The sequence below is a fragment of the Dipteris shenzhenensis genome, chromosome 17 (assembly GCF_047967505.1).
Source record: "Dipteris shenzhenensis isolate YYH24624 ecotype China chromosome 17, Dip_SZ_1.0, whole genome shotgun sequence".
Lineage (NCBI taxonomy): Eukaryota > Viridiplantae > Streptophyta > Polypodiopsida > Gleicheniales > Dipteridaceae > Dipteris > Dipteris shenzhenensis.
Window position 1 is genome coordinate 46,506,569 of NC_141612.1, and position 21,941 is coordinate 46,528,509.

Consider the following 21,941-nt stretch of genomic DNA (forward strand, 5'->3'; position numbering starts at 1 on the left):
TCGTCAATCTGATAATGCAATCTTCACAAAGCATTCTTTTTTATTGTTTCGACTACTTGATTGCTAGGTTTTGAGTTGATATGCAAAAGTTATCAAAGATGCATTGCAAATCAGCACCGTGATCATGATTAATGAAAACGGCTCGCGATGTCTTGTTCAAAGCATATGTACCGGTTATTTTGACTGGCTGGATTACTATATTCCGATTTCAGGTAGGAAAGTTATGGTTGTTTCTTTTTGCTACCTGCTGTCATTAAACTGGTGTAGAGGAGTGTTTGGATAGGAAGATGAACACCCATAACCAGAGAGAACTTGATCTAGGACATAAGAATGGAAAAGATTCATACTTTTATAGAATCAATAATATTTGAAGGAAAAGAAAAAGCAATGAAAAATTAGACTTAATGATAAGAGGCTTCCTAATACAATGTCCCGCTTTGAGTCTCCACCAGTTGATCACACCATCTTGCACTTAGTATTTGTAATCCCTTGGATTTGACACACTGGCATATCATGCTTTCACGTCCCACATGGAGCAATAACATGCTCAATCACATAACGCAAACTTCTTTAGGTACGTGACTCCATAAAAATTTAGATAAAGAGGAGACCCAACACCCACTGATCATATCCATAAAAACCAAGAGTGCGGGATCGTTGTTGTAAGCATAGTCAATCTTTAGGGATGAAGATCTTATCTAATCGATTTCAAGTAGAGTTTCAATCTTTTTGTTAAGAGTAAGGTAGTCCAATCTACATGCTTTTGCAGTGATAATTATATACGTTTAATAGACCATAAAGTTGATTGGGAAAATCACTTGGACAAAAGGTTATCTACCAGATGAAAGAAAATTTTGCTTTCTATTAGGTCATCAGTGAAAACAAGAGTTTAGCACTTAGCACTTGTGGTTTCATGCTGCTTTTGCAAAAATAAAAGCCAATGATGCTTCACATCTATTAAGCTAGTTTTCATTTAGTGCATCCTTTACAAACCAACTTCTTATTTAGTGCATCGTTGTTGAGTCTTTGTGTAAGTGCTTTGCTACTTAGTATTCATAGAATGTCCTTCAACCAAAGATCTCTATCAATATCTATTCTCGGGTACCTCACTAAACTTGATTGCTTTTCAGTGAGACGACGATGGTTAATTCCAAGATCACCAACCACTATGACATACATCTATGTGTTGGAGCTTTTCTTTGCCTGTTGGTATAGAGATAAACCAACTTCCTTTAATGTTGTACATGATTGGGAACTATGTTATCATCGTAGTTTAGTACAATTCTTTGTCCTTAATATTCCACTTGAAAGGTTATGTTATTTGCATTCGACTACATTAATATGCTTGATGTTTTATTCACAATGATAATACATGTATTATTATGTTCTGCTAACAAGTTTAGCTACAACTTCAAGTTTCCATGAATATTGGTTAAAGAGACTTGCCAAATATTCTATATCAAGCTTTACTTTTAGTGTGACCACATCAAAATGAGTATTGCTTTATGTGTGTGGCTTATGCTCATTGTATTTGCGGTTGTTTGGTACTTTCAGATGTGAAGAGGTTGTTATTTCATTCCCACTATGATTATCTAAGCTGTGTCTAATCCACACCAGCTTTCCATCTTGTCATATGTGTGTGGATTATGCTCATTGTATTTCCAGTTGTTTGGTACTTCCGGTTGCCCAGTTGTTCGATACTTCCGGATGCCCAAGTGTTCAGTACTTTCTGATGCCCAGATGCTCATTATGTTTTTGGATTATTGGTTCTTGCTTTGCAGGTCTTTATGGACCTTCCTATTGTGTTGTTGTGGCTTTCTTACACTACACAAGCGACATTTCAGTCCTGGCTTTATGGACATCTCAAATTGCCCCTGCATACTCATATTTGGAGTGGCTGAAGCAATATTCTCATACATTCATCCTTGGTACAACAGAAAAGGTTACTTGAATATTTGTTGTATTTGTATCCACCGCATGAAACCGATCATTTTAGGTGGATGAATTGTGTAAAACATGAAGGCACGATTATAAATGTTTGAGGAGGTTTGACTAGATTGAACTTGGAGATGACAAGCTCTCCTATTCAGATGAAGAGCTCAAACATCAAACTTGAAGATCTCAAGCTCTGATTATGCATCATCAGTATGTCAAACATGTTGACATTTCTAGGCAGAGTTTTCCATTTTCCACACATACTTTGCACTGTATCATGCACCAAACATAGTGCCTATACTTTGCACTATACTATGGACAAGTGCTTGTCTTATGTCTTTGTACTATCCACATGCAATTTGCATTGTGTCATCCAATATTATAGTGTATCATTCAAACTGGCCTATGACCATCCATTGTATATATATTTTCACATAGATGTATATATAGTGGCTTGGGTTTTTCCCTTGTACTCCCCAAGGGTTTTTTCATTCATAGCTAGAGGGCCTAATTTGAGTGGGGGTGTTAGAGCTATATATAGCTTGCCGTAACTCAGCCTAGTCCTCAACTATATATATGCCTATTATCAATGAATAGAATCACTTCCTTGGGAGCAACTCGTGTGTCTATCTCTCTCCTATTTCTCTTCCTCTCAACACTATATGGATCAGTAGGCCCTTTTGACAAAGCTTGGCCCCGTTGGGGCATCAACGAATCTTTGTTGCTTCCCTCATGAACAAGAGAATACAAGATTTTTAGGTTGATGTGATGCCTTGAATATGGAATGAATCCCCTCTCTTTTTCTTTTGGGTATAGCTTACATCAATCCAATAACCTTAGGGTTTTTTAGGATGCTATTGTTTTCCTTCCCTCTATGAGTTTATCGTTCTTTTTAAAGTTGAAATACAATAAATGCTAAGCCTTGACAAGAAGATGGACCAAGACCGCTCCTCTTTATGGTTCTTCCTTCTTGTGGTATATAGGGTTTTAAAATTGAGGTCTAATTTTGTCATCTATATGGATGGAATTTCTATTTTCACGATTCCTTTCATGTTTTGTTAAATGTGAGGTATACCATGTCCTATGGTCAAGTTCGATTTCAACATTATTACTAAATGTCATAGGTGCACAGTTCATGAATTCAAATACGGTGATACTTGCTTTTCATATTAATCATTGAGAACAATTGGATCCATTGAGCTATTCCAAGATCAGCCAGTCAATCCTAGGCATGGGGAACTTACTTTCAAGTGTGAACTTCTTGAGTGCATAGTAGAATCACTAGGTCTGATGAGGCTGTTCCGTAGCCACTTATTGTAATTCCTCCTCCATGGCTTTGTTGAAGCCGGTATGCTAGGTGGAGAGGCTCATAGAATAAGCACGATGTAAGAGCCTCTGGCAGAATTGGTAGTAAAGATGGTCATAAACTCAATGTGAGAAACAACTCTCAAAATTCTCAAAGTAAGGCTTCAATTGTGACTTTGTGGCTGATGGTTTTGCGGTAGCATTGATGTAGACCACAAAAATTTTCTCCACCTTGATGTAGATCCATGTTCAATCAGATGGTTGAGATCAACGGTCATGAAGGAACATCTTAAAGCAAAGGAATAACATTCTTGCCAATAGCTGGGTGCTACTCAAATATTTGGTTTGATAGTTGGATGAGACCTTCAACTAGCATCACTATTGGGATCCCAAGATGCTTGTGTAGGTGCAACCCTGAGTGACTTGAGGTCAACTCATCTAAAATCTTCATGATGGCTAATTTGGCCTACATGCTACTTTCAACACTTTTGGCAGGTGAATGCTCTATTCAAAGCCATAGTATCTATAGCTAAAAGAAGAAAGCTGAGCATGCATGGTTGCAACATTGAAATCTACCAAGATGAGATGACCACGAATTTAATCTAGAACTGTAACATGGTGCAAAACTCATGGAGCTCAACCGTCTGCCGATCCTCAATGACAATGGAAGTCATCATTTCAACTAAGACTAGCTGCTACTACTGAGGTTGAGTGCAGGCTGGTCTCCTGTAGGTTGCTAGGCTACTACAAAGGCTGAGTGCTCTTAAGATCTGGTGGACTTGATGCCGAAAGGAGGGCCAAAGGCAGGTATCATTTATGGCCAAGACACACACTGGCCTAACTTGACCTTCTGGTAGCCGACCTGCCAAGTCTCCAACCTACTGCTACCATTGAGGTACTATTGCTAACATTAGACACATAATGCTGCCTTCAGCAACAACTGTGAGTCAGCCCATGGTGGCTGCTACACAGTGCATATGACTTCAAAGTTCTAAGAGACAATTTCAAAAATACATTGCTTTTTGAAGGATTCCCGAGAAAGTTTAAGAATCACGGTAGTCTACTTTAGTTTTGAATTAGGGCATGGTTACACATGCATGCTGGTTTATCAAAGTAGGTTCTCGGGTCGAGCTATGAGTATGCTCTAGTTCTCATTGACTTGAAAGCTAGGAGTAGCCACACGTGAAGAGTGTGTTGTGGCACTCGTTAACATATGGTGGGCCATAATGGTTGCAAGATCTGGTTGAACTACATTTGTGACACTTGCATGGCACGCCATGCCTGGCCATGCATCAGTCAAAAATTTGAAAAACAATTCCGCCCATTCAAAATTTGAAATTTAGACCTCCTCCTGCACTCCACCCATCGTTTCCCTGATCCTTTTCCTCCACCTCCTCGTGCTCTCCACCTGTAATGCTCCTCTCTGCTCCCACACTCCACCTGTCGTCTCCCTGTCATCCTTCTACCCTTCATCCTTTTCCTCCACCTCCTCCTACTCTCCACCCATCGTGCTCCTGCTCTCCACCCATTGTGCTCCTGCTCTCCACCTATCATCGTCATCCTCCCCTGCCCGTGCCCCTATGCTCCCATCCTCTCCTTTCCCAATCTACCTCCCTCTACTCCTTTGTGTTGCCATATTCGAGCAGCTGCCCCAAACCCGCCGTCTGAAGGCACCTCGTCCACATGGAACAAAGCCCACACATACTACTCTGCGTCATTGTCTTTGACCTTGTTGTTGCTACCCTCTAGGCCCTCGCGCTTGCTGCCGCCTTGCTGCCATGCTCACTAGCCTTTGACTATGTAGCAACAACACATGGGGTAAACCTCGCCGACAAGCCCTCCCTTCATATTCTCCTTCCCATCTTTTGGTCGTGCTGAACATCATCCACAACTAGATGAGGTTGTAGCTGATGGACCTCATCACCCAACATGGAGCTTTGCATACCATCTCTAGATTCTACGTAAAGCCATGGAGTGGTGGAACCAATACATTTCCTGCACCCGTGGACATGATGCCAGGTTCTGCGAGATCTTCAAGCTACCCATCTCTTTGTTCCAAGATCTCTGTGCTCTTTTACGTGATGACTTGTAGTAGGGTGACATCTTTTCCTCTCTCACAACCATAAGTGGTTGGTTGATATCCATGGAGAAGCAAGTGACCGTGGGATTGTTGTGGCTTGCTAGCGGCATGAGGGTTGTGGAGTTGAGCGAGCACTTCGGCCTGGGCACATCAACAATAAGGAAACTCATGCATAAGTTTGTTACTGCACTCCTTGCACATCACTCCACCTTCATTGGATGGTGAACAGATGCACAAGTTCGAGTCAAGCATGGGTTTTGGCAAAAACAAGGTTTTCCAAACTGTTGCGGTGCAATTGATGTGACACACATACAAATTGAGTGCCCAAATGGAGAGGCAGCTCTAGATTGGTACAACTACAACAAGTGGTTCTCCATGTGCTTACAACAGGCCATAGTCGACAATGAGATGCACTTCCTTGATGTTTCTGCAGGGTGGCCTAGGTCTAGCAATGAATGACACACACATTTTTAGAAACTCATCCTTCTGCCATACTGTGTACGGAGGCACATTGCTATATGGTCCTGACTTTGTTGATGGTGCTTTTTGTATTCGAGAGTACATTTTGGGGGACAGAAGTTATGCACTCATGCCATGGTTCATCATTCCTTATGAGAATCCTTGCACTAACTTCTAGCATAGCTTCAACTTCTACCTCTCCTCCACCCGCATAGTTGTGGAGTGTAGGTTTGGTTGGTCGAAGGGCACATGGCAATACCTCAACAAGAAAGTCCTTAACCCGAAGCCAAATCTTGTGGCGAGGAGTATTTTTGCATGTTGCATTTTTCACTATATGTTGATTACAAGTGGAGGCTTGTTGGAGGTTGACGATGTCCATGTCCCTCCTGCAATAGATGATGGGCCTCAGCCGTCGGCAATTCCTATTCCTTGTTCCCATCATGTTGCTATAGCTCAAGCATGTGCCCAATGAGATGTTCTAGCTTAGTATGTTGTGGACTGACATTGACTCTTTTGTTATGGGACTACATTCATTTGTGATGTCGTTTTGAATTGCTTTGCAGAGCTTTGTAGACCAATACCATGATATGATGTTTAAGAAAATTTTAATAATGTGGGGAGTTTTACTCTTTTGTTTGCACACGTCACTATTATGATCCCACCCTTTGCAGTGCACATAGACCACTAGCATGGACTCACTGAATGAACCGACTCTTTTGCTTTCACACAAGCCACTATGTTCATGAACTTATCAAACGATCCCACCCTTTGCATTGCACACAAACCATTAACATGAACTTATCAAATGATCCCACCCTTTGCATTGCACAGAAACCGACAACATCAACTCATCAAATAATCCAACTCTTTGGAGTGCACATAGACCACCAACATGAACTCATCAAATGATCTGACGCTTTGGAGTGCACACATGCCAACAACAAGAACTTAACAAATGATCCACCCTTTGCATTGCACACAAACCGACAACATGAACTTATCAAATGATCCCACCCTTCTCATTGCACACAAATCAACACCATGAGCTCATCAAATGATCCGACTCTTTGGAGTGCACACAAACCATGAAAATGAACTTATCAAATGATCCGATTGTAGGGAGTGCACACAAATTATGAACATGAACTTATCAAATTATCCCATCAACAACATGAACTTATCAAATGATCCCACTCTTCGCATTGCACACAAATCAATAACATGAACTCATCAAATGATCCGATTCCTAGGAATGCACATAAACCCTGAACATGAACTTATCAAATGATCCCAACCTTTGCATTGCACACAAACCACGAACATGAACTTATCAAATGATCCCACCCTTTGCATTGCACACAAACCAACCACGTGGCCTCATGAAATGTACTTGCCCTTGTGTGTTTTGGTTTAAAATGTTCCACTTTGCTTCATATGATTTGAAAAAGGGTCCATTGAAAAAAAGGAAAGCACCTTTGCAGGACCAATGATATGCTCCACCTCATGGTTAGACCATTCCTAGAGAATATAAAATAAATGCATTCCTCCATTTAACAAATTTTTTTACATATGGGTTTCTCCATTTTTACCTTAGTCCAGATTAATCAATATCTTATCCAATATTTTAAATACTTGGTAGAATCTTACGGGTATGTCTCAATTCTAGCCAATGCACAAAAAGCTCTTCCTTATTTTAAACATTAACATCTCTTCCTTATATGGGACTTTTGGTTTGAGATGGGGAGTCCTAGCACAATTTCAGTGCTAGATTCTTTTTTCTTAAAGCTTGTTAAAATAAAGGACGTTCCTTCCATATAATGAGATTCTAAATTGTTTTGATTAGATCTATAATTTTATTCAATGTACCATAGTACTTTTCATTAAATAGTCTATTGTTAAAAGAGCTATAGAAACATTGTTCCCATAATCAAAGTTACTTTAGTTAGAGATTTTTCAAAATATTGCATGATGTCAATACTTGGATGCATAAGTAGCTAAAAGAACTCAAATATTGTGGGATGATAGGTGCTCCATTTAAGTTGGCTAGCATATTATGGAAGCTATTTGTTTTGCGACATTGTGGTAGTAGGTTCTTTTGCTCTCTTCTTGGAAAGGGGCATGCCATCCTTTATATTAGGTTAATTTTTCCAGAGACTACTTAATATTATATTGTGTGGAGGCACTGTTTGAAGGATAGAAACTTACAATTGCAACACATAGCTTACGTAATCTCTCTTGAATAATTTGAAAGAAGAGTTTGTTGCATTCAGCTGTGTTTTGTAAACATGGAGATATTTGTATGCTTGACTACATGGTAAACTTACAATGTGTTACTTGCTTGAGATTACAAAAAGAAGCATGAACATGGACAAATTAATAGTTCACCCTCTCCATATATGTGGAAACTTCATACTTAAAAACCTCGCTCCATATATGCAAGGCCGCACATAAAGTAAATTTATGAAAATGATTTGTGTGAGTGTGCACCCTCTTTCTATATTCGTTTATCACAAATTCTTAAGTGCAAAAGGAACAAATGAAAGTGGTGTAAATTAAGCAAAACACTCTTAAGTGCATAAGGAAGATATGAAAGTGAAATAAAGGAAGACAGAACATTCAAATGCATGTTTGTTATAGCAAAGAACTTGTCAGTTCTTTTTTCAAGAAAATCACTTCATTAAGTATGAATGAATGTCCATTAATAGAATATTACAAGACAGAGGAGAGAGAAATTTCTAGAGCTCCCTTTTACAAAATTTGGCATGGCCAATTTTGCAATGTAAAGTCGCCATCAAAGGAAATAATGTCAAAATTAAATACATGTGACGAATTGAAAGATGCCATTGAGCATAGTAAATGCGAGAAAGGTTGATGAAAATATATAAGATGGAGCGAAGTCCATTTACATCATGTGGAAGATGCTAGAATGGTGTATGCTTCTTGGAGGGAGGAAGCTATTTCAGATATCTAGAAGTCTATGTGCATCACCCTTGATGGCATGGATTAGAATAAAAAAACTTTTCCTACAATGAAATTCACCCCACCTTCATTGGAGGGTAAACATGGACTAAAAACACACTTGTATCAAGTATTAGTGCATGGATTACTATTTTTTTGTGATATATGGATTGATAGCTTGCAAGAACATGATAGTAACCAAGTGGCAACATCCATCATGAAAGCAATACAAAAAGTAGCACAGTGATGCGTGTACCTCTCAGAGTTAAAAGGAGGTAAATACTAGCTTCTTGCTGCAAACAAAATACAATAGAAATGATGCATAGGGTCGCCAAAGATAGATATCCTCCTTCCCCCAAAAATGGAGTGAAGACTTGGGTAATTCCCAAATACACTTTCTAGAAAGCAGTGGGCTGTCCAAGGACCAAAATGGATCAATGCTAAGGGCCTGGCCATGCATGGCACAATTTATAAATTGCATATGTGGCAAGGTATCTGACACACTCGTAAGGGCGACCATGTGGTGGATTTGATTCACCGTCATGTGCATTCACATGCAGATGCCATCTTGTAGGTTGCCACCAATTTCTATGCCTCCCTTCTTATAGTAGATCCTGATGCTAGAGTGGTTATTTGTGGCAACACTTGCCTGGGTTGGTGACTGGGGATATGACTGCCTCACTTGATGCACCCTTCACCAACTCAGAGTTCAGGATTGCTTTCTCTATCCTTCACAAGGGCAAGTGTCTTGATTCAGATGGACTTACCCCCTTATTTTTTATTACTTTTCGGGATCAGATTGGGGATCACATTACTTTAGCCCTGTAGGGTGTTTGGGACTCGGGTGAGATGCTAGAATCACTTACAGAGGGCCTCATTCATTTGATTCTGAAAGGGGGTTGCAGGAATTTAGTGTCTCAGTGGAGACCATTACTTTTCTTGGTACTTTGTGTAAAATCTTAGCTAAATCTATCAGCCTTCATCTGCAGCCCTTACTTCCAGATCTTATCCATGATATACAGACGGGCTTTGTGCATGGCAGGAGCATCTTTGACAACATCTTCTCATTTTGGGAGGCTTCTAATTGGGCCATGAATAATGGCCATAGGCTGGCCATTCTACTCTTGGAATTTGAGAAAGCTTATGACAAGGTAGACTGGGGCTTTTTGGAGGGCACATTTACTCGCTTTGGTTTCTCAGATGCATGGACTCAAACGGTGTTAGCCCTCTCTACAGATCAGCCCATAGCCAGGTTTTTATTGGTGGAGTCAGGGGGGATAAGCTTGAGATTACCAGATCAATCTGCTAGGGATGCCCTTTAGCCCCCTTATTTGTGGTTGAAGCTATGAGCTATTACATTAGATCTCAAGATGATATTGTAGGGATCATGCTTTCTTTGAGGAGGATGAGCTCTTAGATAGTGAGTTGGTAGATGATACAACTGTTTTTTAAGATGCCACTCCACAAATACTGACTTCATTCATGACGGCATTGGATTTGTTTTGCATTGCGGTAGGTGCACACATTAATTGGAACAAATCCAATGGCTTTTGGATAAGTGATGAGGACACTCTAGACTCAGGGAGTGACATAGGGTTCACTTCATGGATGATTTTTTCCTCTTAGTTTTGTTAAGAAGTGAAACTTTTATATTGCAGTCGAAAGTTTGTATGCAAGAACAAAAATAAAGGTTTAAAACATTCGCCAAGATTTAAAAATTTTACGAGAAATAAATTAAAAATTTGCAAGAATTTACAACTGTTTCTTCAAATTTCAAAAGAAAATACATATTCTATTGATATTATGAAACTAAATAAACTAGGTCGATAAACTTTTGCTAGGATTTTATATAAATATATAAGTATGGCTTTGATAAAAACATCCCTGGTTCACTTGGATTTAGAGGGGTGTTTTCATCAAATATCTAGGATGCTAGGTTGGGGTGGGCATCTCTCCAACACAGCAGTTTGCTCCCGTGTTGGAGAGTATTAGAAGGAAACTCAACTTTTGGAGTTTTGCCAGACTTGACCTTGCATCCAAAGTTGTGGTTGTGAACTAGGTATTATTGGCCACTGCTTGGTTCGTTTGCTTTTATTGGTGTAGGTCTAGAGGTTGTATCGCTCAGCTCATGAGGCCTATCAGAAACTTCTTATGGAGCGGTTTAGATGGCACCTCTGATGTTGTAGACAGGGTGGCTTGGGAGACCCTCATTCTCCCCATAGCAGAAGGAGGTCTCAATATTATTGACCTGAACTTGACCTGAACTTGCAGAGTATGGCCTTGCTTCGCAAGTTCGTAGTACGTGGATTGATATCTGGACAAGAGCCCTGGAAAGATTTCTTCTCACATAGCATTCATTCTTGTACTCCATATCTTGGGGGAGACTGGATGGATAGCATCAGATAGTTCTTTGCTTCAGCCCATCTCAGAACCCCCCCTTCCCCTCTCATGGCTGCTATTTTGAAATCTTGGGGCAACTTCAGAAACAGTCTTCATAGATTTCCACCCACCTTTTGTGAAGAAATTCATAGGCAACTAGTCATGTGGAATGACTCGATTTTGGATGATCATGGTAGGCCACTTGGAGTGTCACACTATATGCAGTGGTCTAGATGGGAGAGGGGACCTGCTTCTACAGTAGGTGCTTAGTAGGCCTTTATGAGACTTCCAGAGGATAAGAGACTTTTAGTAATTGGCCACCTCAGAGGGAGTGCAGTCAGGATACATCAAATAGAGGCAGCCACTTGGGCAGAGTGGATTAGCACGGATGACATGCCAATCATAGAGTCCACTTGGTGGGGAGCGTTCTTAGGGATGAGCGTTTTGTTACAGGTTATTGACCTATAGGATGTACACGAGGATACCCTAGTCTTCGATGCTCAATCAAGAGGAAGACTTACCAGATCTTTTGATGATATTCTTTTGGAGGTTGCCTTTCATCCTATCAAGATTGTAGGTTTCATGGAGTGGGGCAAGGACTCACAGTGGTATCTTGACCCCGATCCTCTTCTCCTTGCACTCGTGTCTTGGAGACTCTGGCTATATGGTGGTTCCCCTATCAGGTTCTTGTAGTGGGACCAAGGGTAGTGGGAATGGATTGATGAGGTGCACTGAGATAAGAATATCCTCTTGTTTCATTATGTATAGTCAAAAATGCTCGGAGATTTTAGCTCAACAGTAGAGGTTGGAGGCCCTTCAGAGCCCCTCATTGGGATATTTTTCAGATTTCCGTAGTTGTGCGGAAAAACTTTTGGCATAGGCTCTAGAAATCCCTCAAGAATAGAAAGATCACTCTTTTCTTTTGGCTTTCTATTCATGGAGGGATTGTAGTGAACTTGTGGAGATCCAGGTGTAGGGATGACCCTACTTGTCCTTGTTGCCACATTGCAGTTGAGTTAGTACAATATTACCTTTGGGAGTGCAGATAGGCGAGGACGATCTGAAAAGGTATTGCTAGGATTTCCAGTATCTTTCATACAACACCTTTCTATATGACTTGGGGGCTAGTAGCATGGTTATCTCTTATTGGCCCTCAGGTGTTTTTCAAGGGACATGATCCAAATCAAACTCTCATTGTACGGCAACACTCATTAAAGTCTTGTTCCCTCCACAATGTTCCCTTCACTCCTTTCAGAGCTGCTCATGCCTTAGTATACGTCTTGGGAGATTCTAACTAGCATTGTAGCTTGGCATATTTGGAGAGCCAAGTGTTCAGAGGCGATGGAGGGTAACCAGGTTCACCCTTCCTAGGCTATGGCTAGTATTTGGACCAACATAGTACACACTTTGATGGCCATCTAGGTGAGCATGCAGGGATCCTCCAAAGCAGCCACTACCAAGAGAGTTACTTTCTTCTCCCCCCACTCCTTCCCTTCCTTACCTCTCCCCTCCCCTTCCCCCTCCCCTCTCGTTATGCCTTCCATCCCCTCCCCTTTCCCCTTCCCCCTTCCCCTCCCCTCCCCATCACTCTTCCCCTCCCATTCCCTTCCTCACCCCTCTCCCTTTCCCTCCCCTCCCCATCCCCATTGCCTCCCCTCCCCTCCCCTTCCTCCCTCCCCCTCATTTTCCCTTCCGCCTTCCTTACCCTGACCTTCGCTTCCCCTTCTCTCCCCTCCCCCCCCATCTCTCTCTCTCTCTCTCACACACACATACACACACACACACACACACACACACACACACACACACACACTCACTCACTCACTCTCTCTCTCTCTCTCTCTCTCCCTCCTCTTCCTTGCCCCTTCTCCTTCCTTTCCCTTACTTTCTCACTCCGCTCCCCTTTCCCCTTCCTTTTCCTCTCTTTCTTACCTCCCTCCCTTTCTCTCTTTCCCCCTCCCTCCCCTCCAATAGTTGCAGCGTGAATCCCACATGGACAAGGATCAACCAAAAGCCTTGCAGGCATGCTTATGCCATGTGGACAAGTGAATTACACCGGTCCCCCCATATGTATGAATGGCCTTCCATCGATGAACCAAGGACATGTACATTTCATATGTGCATGTGCAGCATCATGTGACATGCCATATCTACGAGATTTTAGAGTTTTTAAACTCTCAAAAGGTGTTTATTGATACCGTTATGATATCTTGAAGACTTTAGAGGACTCTTATGGTATATAAATGTCATACATGGGCCATACATACATACATACATACATTAGAGGACTCTTATATAGTAAATTAATGTCATGCATGAGCCATACATACATACATACATACATACATAAATTAATTTATTCATGAATTTAAATTATTTTTATTAATTTAAATTATAATAAATTAAGTAAATAATTAAGAAAAAATTAAGTGTTTTGATGTAGCTATTCATGAGAGTTTACAAGTGTTTTTTATGTAAACTGTGTCATGTTAAATTTTATAATTTTGATTTAATTTCCTTCAAAAAACTCTAAAAAATTGAGCACAGGAGAATCCATGCAAACCAATTTTATGTCCAAAAGTATCTATAAAAATGAATTTGTACATTGACAAGTCCAGAATTAATGAAATAAGTGTTTATATTATAATATGTTATATATTATATAATATTTAATATATATTCTAACATTATATATTATATTATATATATATATTTTTATATATATATATAAAAGAGAGGGAGAGGGAGAGAGAGAGAGAAAGAGAGAAAGAGAGAGATGAGATAGAGGGAGAGAGAGAGAGAGAGAGATAGATACTGCATTATATTATATAATATTTAATATATATTCTAACCTTATATTATATTATACCCTTGGAATATCATTTGCATGGTTGGACATGCTTATTTCCTTATTGAAACCCTAGCTAGTTTAATGGCATTAATTTAGGGGAAAAATCAAAATATACAAGTATTCTTTAAAAAACCCTATCTTTTTTAAATTAAATTGATAAAAGAATCAAAGTGAGAAGAATTGTTTTAGGAAACCCCCATTTTGAGCTATAAATTTGAAATAAATCCAAATCTTAAATTTTTTAAATAAAAAAATTAAAAAACTTTAAAATCTAGAAACTTTTTTGGAAAACCCTCATTTTTTTGCTCGTGATTTAGGAAAAATAAAAATATTAAGAAAACCCCCATTTTAAGGTATAAAATTGAAAAAAACCTTCAATTGTGCTTTTTTTTGGGGGAAATTCTAATTCAAAAATCAAAAGATAGAAACTTTTTCTTAAAGACCCTCACTTCTTTTTTCCTAAAAATGATGGTTTATATTATTAAAAGTTTGTCAGTTATATATCATCTGGGAATAGACCCCTGGATAAAGAAAGGGGTACAAAGTATAGAGTATAGAGTAAACTTTTGATCATCTGTGGAAATTGAATCAACTAAAAAAATAGTGTCATCTAGAAACTATAGTAGGAACACTATAAATTTGTGCGTAGAAGGAAGACATCATGAAACAGAACTTGAGATCGCAGTTTCCTAGTTCTCTTCTGGAACAATGTGTGTTGTAACCTTGAGTACCACTGTACCCAAGGTGTGTGGGTAAGGACATGGTTTCCTTGTCCTACGCTTCGGAGTTGATTTCGGGGGCTAAAAGTCCTTAGGTGTCTCCTTGCGTCAAAATCTATACATGGCACTTGAGGGGTTAGTCATGGGAACAAGTCCTTTGAAATCCAGGCACGGTTGAATAGGAGCTGGAGAGACAAGGGTGAGAATTTGGACAATGTGGGCTTGTAGACGGCGACTACAGACCATTTTGTTGGGTTGAATCAAAATCAAAGCCGGCGAGGGGGAAGTAATCAAGGAGCCATTTAAGAGGAGCTAGGGAGTGAGGAGGGCAAGGTAATTGTAGGCAATTGATTAGCAACTGCTTGAAAGTTTTGTTAAAGAAAATTAGGTAGTGCACATTCCTTGCGGGTCTCCTTGTCCACCAAGGATTCCATTTGTGCCAATAGAGTAGCTTCATCTTTGACCATTTTATTTTCCTTTTTATAGGATTCTTAAACCTGCAAATGGAGATGTTTGATTTTCTATGGATTATCTCCTCGTTCATGTGTTCATCCATAGATTTAGTAAAAGCTCATTAGCATCCACTTGAATATTGTTAAAGAATGTAGTGACCAAATGGTCCAGATTGCAGAGCTATGAACAACATTCTAGTTGGTAAGGGCTCTACTTGGGGTATCTCCGAATAAAAGATCCACATAATTGAAAGGAAAAAGGGCAAGATGTTTATAAACGATATCCTATAGAGATATAAAAAGACTATAGTTGAGGAAGAGGTGAGGAATGTCTTCCTACTCTCTGTAGCACCATTGGATAGATTCTGTTTCCTTGTCCGATTCTTAAAGCATGCTTGGGTATCCAGACTCTTTTGGGGAGAATGATCCATAATAGGTGTGCCTGTTTTTTTGGGTCCCAAACCTTTTCAAATGTCTTGGCCCTCCTGGCCCACACCACTTCTGAATCCCTCCTGAGCCACTTCTGGTTAAGTTAAATAATTAGTTCCTCTTGACCTTCCACCTAGATAGGGACCGGGTATAGTTGAGTTTGTCTTGCCCATCTAAATTCTCTGGTGGTTGGTTGTAGTCTTCCTCCCATCCATGGGAGAGAATCCCTAGTCCAAAGTCCTTGTCTCTCCTATAGCAGTAGCAAATCAAATGTGTTGAGCCTAAAATTGACCATCAGTGTATTGTCATCTAGCTAGTCCCCTTGTTCTTTATTCTTGGGAACCTTGTGATCATCTGCATCCCCCCCTCCCCACAAAGTGCCACCTCAACACATTTGTGGGTGCCACCTATATACCTCATTTGAGGTATTTGCCACCTCAACACGTGCTTTCCCTACCATATAAGCCTCCCTAAGGTGCCAACTCACTCAAGAATGCCATGCCATTACCTCAATTGAGGTTTTAGGGATGCCACCTAGGACACCCAAGCCTAAGCACCTTGCCACATGTTACCATGCTATTGATTGGCAATACCTCGGTTGAGGTATTGCTATCTGTTACTCATCCCCTCAATTCCTTTCTATTTTGGTGCCCCCCTTGTGTAACACTTTTCTTGGAGTGGCACAAAGGTGGACAACCTTAGCTTGCAACCAACCTAAGGTCCCATGTGCAAGTTAGCAAGTTTAAGTGTTTTTAAAACCTTATAAGAAATAACATTATTTAAGAATTAATTTAGGATTTTTGGAATTAAATACTATTTAAAGGTTTTTTAAAAATAGAAAACTATCCCATATCTAAAACAAATATTTGTCATTTTTATTATTACACACTCTTCCTTGCAAGATTATTTCATTCAATTACCCATTGCATCTCATTTTCAATTATGTAAGAAATTATGCATTTTCTCATGAACATCAAATAACGGGAAATATCATAATACTTGGATATCCTATAATGAGAATATATTGCTATATGTTAATACATGAGCTTGTTGGTGGGATTTTATATAGAACAATCCCTTATAAACTAACTAAGAAAAAATACAACTATGATGGCTAACCAAATAGAAGGATTTATTTGAAATATTAAACCAATTCACAAGCTCCTTATGAAGTACTTGTAAGAAAATAATATGTCTGTGCTCAATAGATAACAGGATCTTGTATGCGAGAGAGAAAAGCAGATAGTATGGAGAATCAAACATTTGATTACTATAAAACTGATACAATAGATGGCGTTGCCTCCCAGTCGTGCGCTCCTGTGTGAGGAGCTTCAATGCATGCTAGAAACAGTAGAGGACGGAGGTTGGATGCTAAGGAATCAGGGTTGCTATAGCCAGTGATGATAATGGGCTTCACGGGCTTGGTCTTATATAGCCACCAGTCGTAGTTGGTTAGACTCAATTGGGAGACCTCCCAAACCATCGACTGGAGGTCGGTCCCGAAATAGGCCACTAACCACACTATAGAACCGTGGCGTCGAATAGAGCAACTAACCTACGAAGTTCATTTGGCCCACAGCCATCCGAGATCATCTGGGGCTCCAAACGGGCCCTGCAACCCGAGAGTGGGCTGCCCCGGGAAATGCTCCATCTACCCTCAGTGCGGTCAGTCATGGGATGCCTTCCCACACTTGCATGTAGCCTAGCTGGTAGTGTGCCAACTCTATCTGAAGGCGTCTAGCCATCAGGCCACACATGGCCCCCATCTGGTGTCCAAACCAGGACCTACCCGATAACCGAGCTACTCAAATGCCTTCTCCTCATATGGGGGGCTTACAAGTAGAGTTAGCTGGTTCTTGCATAGTTACACGAGAGTGGAGCATTGATATCTAACACCCCCCCTCAATGTCCACCCACAAGTGAACTTACTTTTTTGGCCCAATGCCAAGTCAATGAAGATGCCTCTCTAGCAAGTCTCTTCCAAGAGCCTTCGTGAAGATGTCCGCAACATTCTCTGTAGTCGGACAGTACACCAAGTCGACCTCTCCATCTATGATGAGCTCGCGTATAAAGTGATATTGAATCTCAATGTGTTTTGTGCGAGGATGGAACACAGGGTTCTTTGCAATCACCATGCAACTCTGATTGTCACATGATAACTGCGTAGGCTTGTTCTGCACTCCACCTATGTCCCTTAAAGTCCTCCTCAACCACACTGCCTCACAAGAAGCAAAACATGCTGATTTGTACTCAGCCTCGGTAGAAGAAAGAGCAACTATAGGTTGCTTCTTGTTGACCCATGACACAACTCTAGATCCAAGTGAGAAATAGTAACTTGTCACTGATCTCCTACTATCCACATCTCTTGCCCAATCCGAGTCATAGAATCTGGTCAAGGTGTTGCCCTTGGTATAGGTGATGCCATAATCAAGTGTGCCTTTGATGTATTTTAGCACTTACATCCCTACAATCCAATGGTTCTCCTGGGGCTTATTGGAAAACCTACTTAGTACACCAGACGCAAAGCTGATGTCCAGTCGTGTGTTGCACAAGTAAATCAAACTACCCACAAGCCTTCTATACTTCGCTTCGTCCACCAGTGATGATGAATCCTCATTTGAAAGCTTCATGTCAACCTCCATAGGGGTGCCAATTGTCTTGCACTTAGCCATGCCAAATGCCTTCAGTATCTCTCCAGCATACTTCAGCTATGAGATGAAGATCTATTTTGGCTCTTGCCAAACTTCAATCCCCAAACAGAAATGCATCAGTCCGAGTCTGTCATTTCAAACTCCCTTCCTAGCAAATGCTTTGTCTGCGAGATCTTCTCTTCATGGTTCCCTGTTATGACAAGGTCATCCACATAAAGGACCACGATCATACACCTGCCTCCTTCTCTGTAGTTATACAAATTTGCATCAGATGGGCTCCTCCTGAACCCGTTTTGTAGAAAGTAGGCATCAATCCACTGGTACCATGCTCGTGGGGCCTGTTTCAGCTCGTAAAGTGCCTTCTTTAGTTTATAGAATTTACCTTCTGAACCGGGGATCCCGGGCATCACAAAACCTAGTGGTTGTTCCACGTATACCTCCTCCTTAAGATCTCCATTTAGAAAGGCAGATTTTACATCCATCTGAAATACGGGCCAACTTTCTTGTGCTACTAAAGCCAAAACACTGCAAATTGTGGTTAGTCGAGCTGTGGGAGCAAAAGTATCCTGATAATCAAAACCATGCATGTGTGCGAATCCTTTTGCCATGAGCCAAGCCTTGTACTTATCCAACATACCGTTGGACTTGTACTTGGTCTTGTACACCCACTTGGTGCCGATTACCTTCCGTTTTGGTGGTCGATCCACAAGGTCCCAAGTGTTGTGCTTCATTATGGAGCCATACTCTGACTGCACAGCCTCCATCCACCTATCATCACCCTGTGCCTCTTCAAGACACTTGGGTTCTTTAGCACAGATCACTTCTAACATCAAAGCGTAGTTGACCAAGTGTTCCTGCACCCTTCTTTGCTCCTCTAATCTCCTGGACCAACAGTGTTCAGATGGTTCCTCCTCAATGGTTGGAGGTTCTCTGTCATGCAAAAGCTGCTTTACCCACTTTGGGAATGGCCGTTGCCATTGTGGTTCTGTAGGCTCTTCGTCGTCTTCTTTATCTTGAATCCTCCCAAGCACTGTTGGGGGAGTTCGGTCTATTGTTAGTAGTTGTACTGGATGGATATCCTGGTCCTGGTTGTCTAGGAAGGAAGCATCCTCCTCCAATTGATGCGGATGTCCTGATAAGACCACATCGTGACTTACTATTACCTTCTTGGTAACAGGGTTATAGAGACGGTAACCCTTCGCCACTGTAGCCCAAGAAAATACACTTCCGGCTCTTCGGTTTCCATTTGGTCATGTTAGCATTAGGGACATGCACAAAACAGTCACATCCAAAAACTCTGAAATGTGCAGCTAAAGGTTTCTTACCAGAAAAGGCTTGCAGTGGAGTTATTTCATTCATAGCCTTTGTGTAGCTATGATTCAGAATGTAAACCGCCGTGTTACATGCTTCAGCCTAGAAAGTATTTGGCAAATCTTTCCCTTTCATCATAATCCTGCCCATTTCACAGACGACATGCATCTTGTGCTCTGCTACTCCATTTTGCTGTGATGTATGCAGCGGGGGTTTCTACCTCTTGATCCCGTGATTTTTGCAGTAACTTTTGAATTCACTTGATGTGAACTCACCACCTCTGTCTGATCTCAACTTCTTCACCTTCCTCCCCATTTCTTTCTTGACCATTACATGCCATTCTTTGAACTTACTAAAAGCCTCATCTTTAGTCTTTAGGAAGTATATCCATATCCTTCTAATGTAGTCGTCGATCAGCGTCATGAATAGTAGGAACCACCCAAAGCTTCCATCTCCATCTTTTCGTAGAGGTCCGTGTCAATGAGCTCTAGAGGAGCCTTTGCCCTGCTTGCCTCTTTAGGAAAGGGTTGCCAATGCTGCTTGCCCATCATGCAAGCTTCACATACGTCGAGTAGATCTATAATTTCTGGTAGGTTTGCAATCATTCCACTTTTATACATCTCCTTTAAAGAACTAAGGTTTAGATGACCAAACTTCTCATGCCATAGCTTAGTGTTCTTCACATCGGCTCGAGCACTGAAAGCTGAGAGTTCGTAGATGTTGTTGCACCATGTACCTTTACCAATGACCTTCCCTTGAAGATCCAAAATTTATGCACCATTCTTATCGAATTGAACTTTGAGGTCCCGATCCGTGATCACAAAAACGGACAACAAGTTCCTCTTGATATCTGGCACATAAAGAACATCGGACAACTATTTTACAACTCCATCTGACTTGAGAGCAATCGTACCTTTTACTTTTGCTAGACATTTTGCATCATTGCTGACTGCTACCAGGATGTCATTCCCTATTGAATGCAGAGAGGTATACCAATCCTTACGACTAGTCATGTGGCGTGATGCACCGCTGTCAATAACCCAAGGTTCATTCATAGGTACATGAACTGCCTCCGTGAAAATCTCCTCAATTGCTACAAACTACTTTACTGGTACTGCCTGCATGCTGTTATTGGACTCTTTCTTTACTCCGTTCTTCTCATCTGCAATCTTCTTCTGGCACTCATTCTGCTTGTGCCCTACCTTTTTGCAATAGAAGCACTTGATCTTCTTCTTTCTCTTTTTATCATCAGCAGAAGATGGGTTACTAGAGTCCTTACCCTTACCTTTCTTTGCTCCAGCTGAGAAAGCCGAATCTTCTCCAGTCCTCGTCTTTTGATGCATCTCCTCCTCCAGAAGCATAGTGCTGAAATCCTCAAAGTTGAGGGGTAGATTTCTGTTCTACGTATTCAGTGCCGTAACAAGACCGTCATACTTTGGTGGGAGAATCCGTATGCACCTTCGTGCTAGATTCTTCACCCTAGTGATGAACTTCTCTGCCATTTCAAACTCAGACAATTTCTTGTTCGCGAGTTGAGTCTCCAGATTCTGCGTCCGATTCGTGGTCTCGTACTGATTTTTTAAGACCGCCATCCATGCCTCCTCCATTGTGGTGACATGTTGAATTAAGCCATGATAGAAAAACTTACACTGCAGACAATAGAACACAGCGCATCTACATTTCTTTGTGTCCACGCGAGAATCTCATCTGCACTTGGTACTATCTGTTGTGCTGCATTGGCTGGATTCGGTCTCGCAATCGGCTTTAGGTCCACCCCAGTAGTAGTATCCCAAAGCTTGTATATGCTTAGGATAGTATTCATCTTGAACTTCCAGAGTGGATAGTTAGTGCCGTCCAGCTTTCCACTTTCGTTGAACGGTGGGATTCGTAGTCTTGCGGGCTGGGCCATCTCTCACAATCTGCTCGCAAACAGAAACACACTACCAAATCTTCTTGCTAGAGCCCAAAATTTGATACCTTGTAAGAAAATAATGCTAATTAGAAATGAACCTACTATGGTAACCCAAGGGCTAAGGGACCCCCATCATTGACTCAACGAACATGGGTACCTTATTTTGAAATTAGCCAACCTTGGCCTTTGGATGGAGGTGATGGTGGATAGATCAAAGGTCTAGGAAGCCTTTAGTGTATGGTGGATGCACTTTGGTGGGATCCAAATAGTAAAATTTGACTTTGGGAAATCCTTATTAAGAGGGGAAAGGTGGGTTTTATTATGGGCCCTTGATTCAAGTCCTAGATCAATGGATGAGACAGAGGGGAGGGTGGAGGCTGAAGCACATTTTGGAGGGCTAGGATTGAAGCGCATTTTGGATGGCTTGGATTGCTCACTTTCAAATGAAGGGCCAGCATTCAAGTACCTTTTCCCCTCATCTCATCCCTTGATCTACTTCC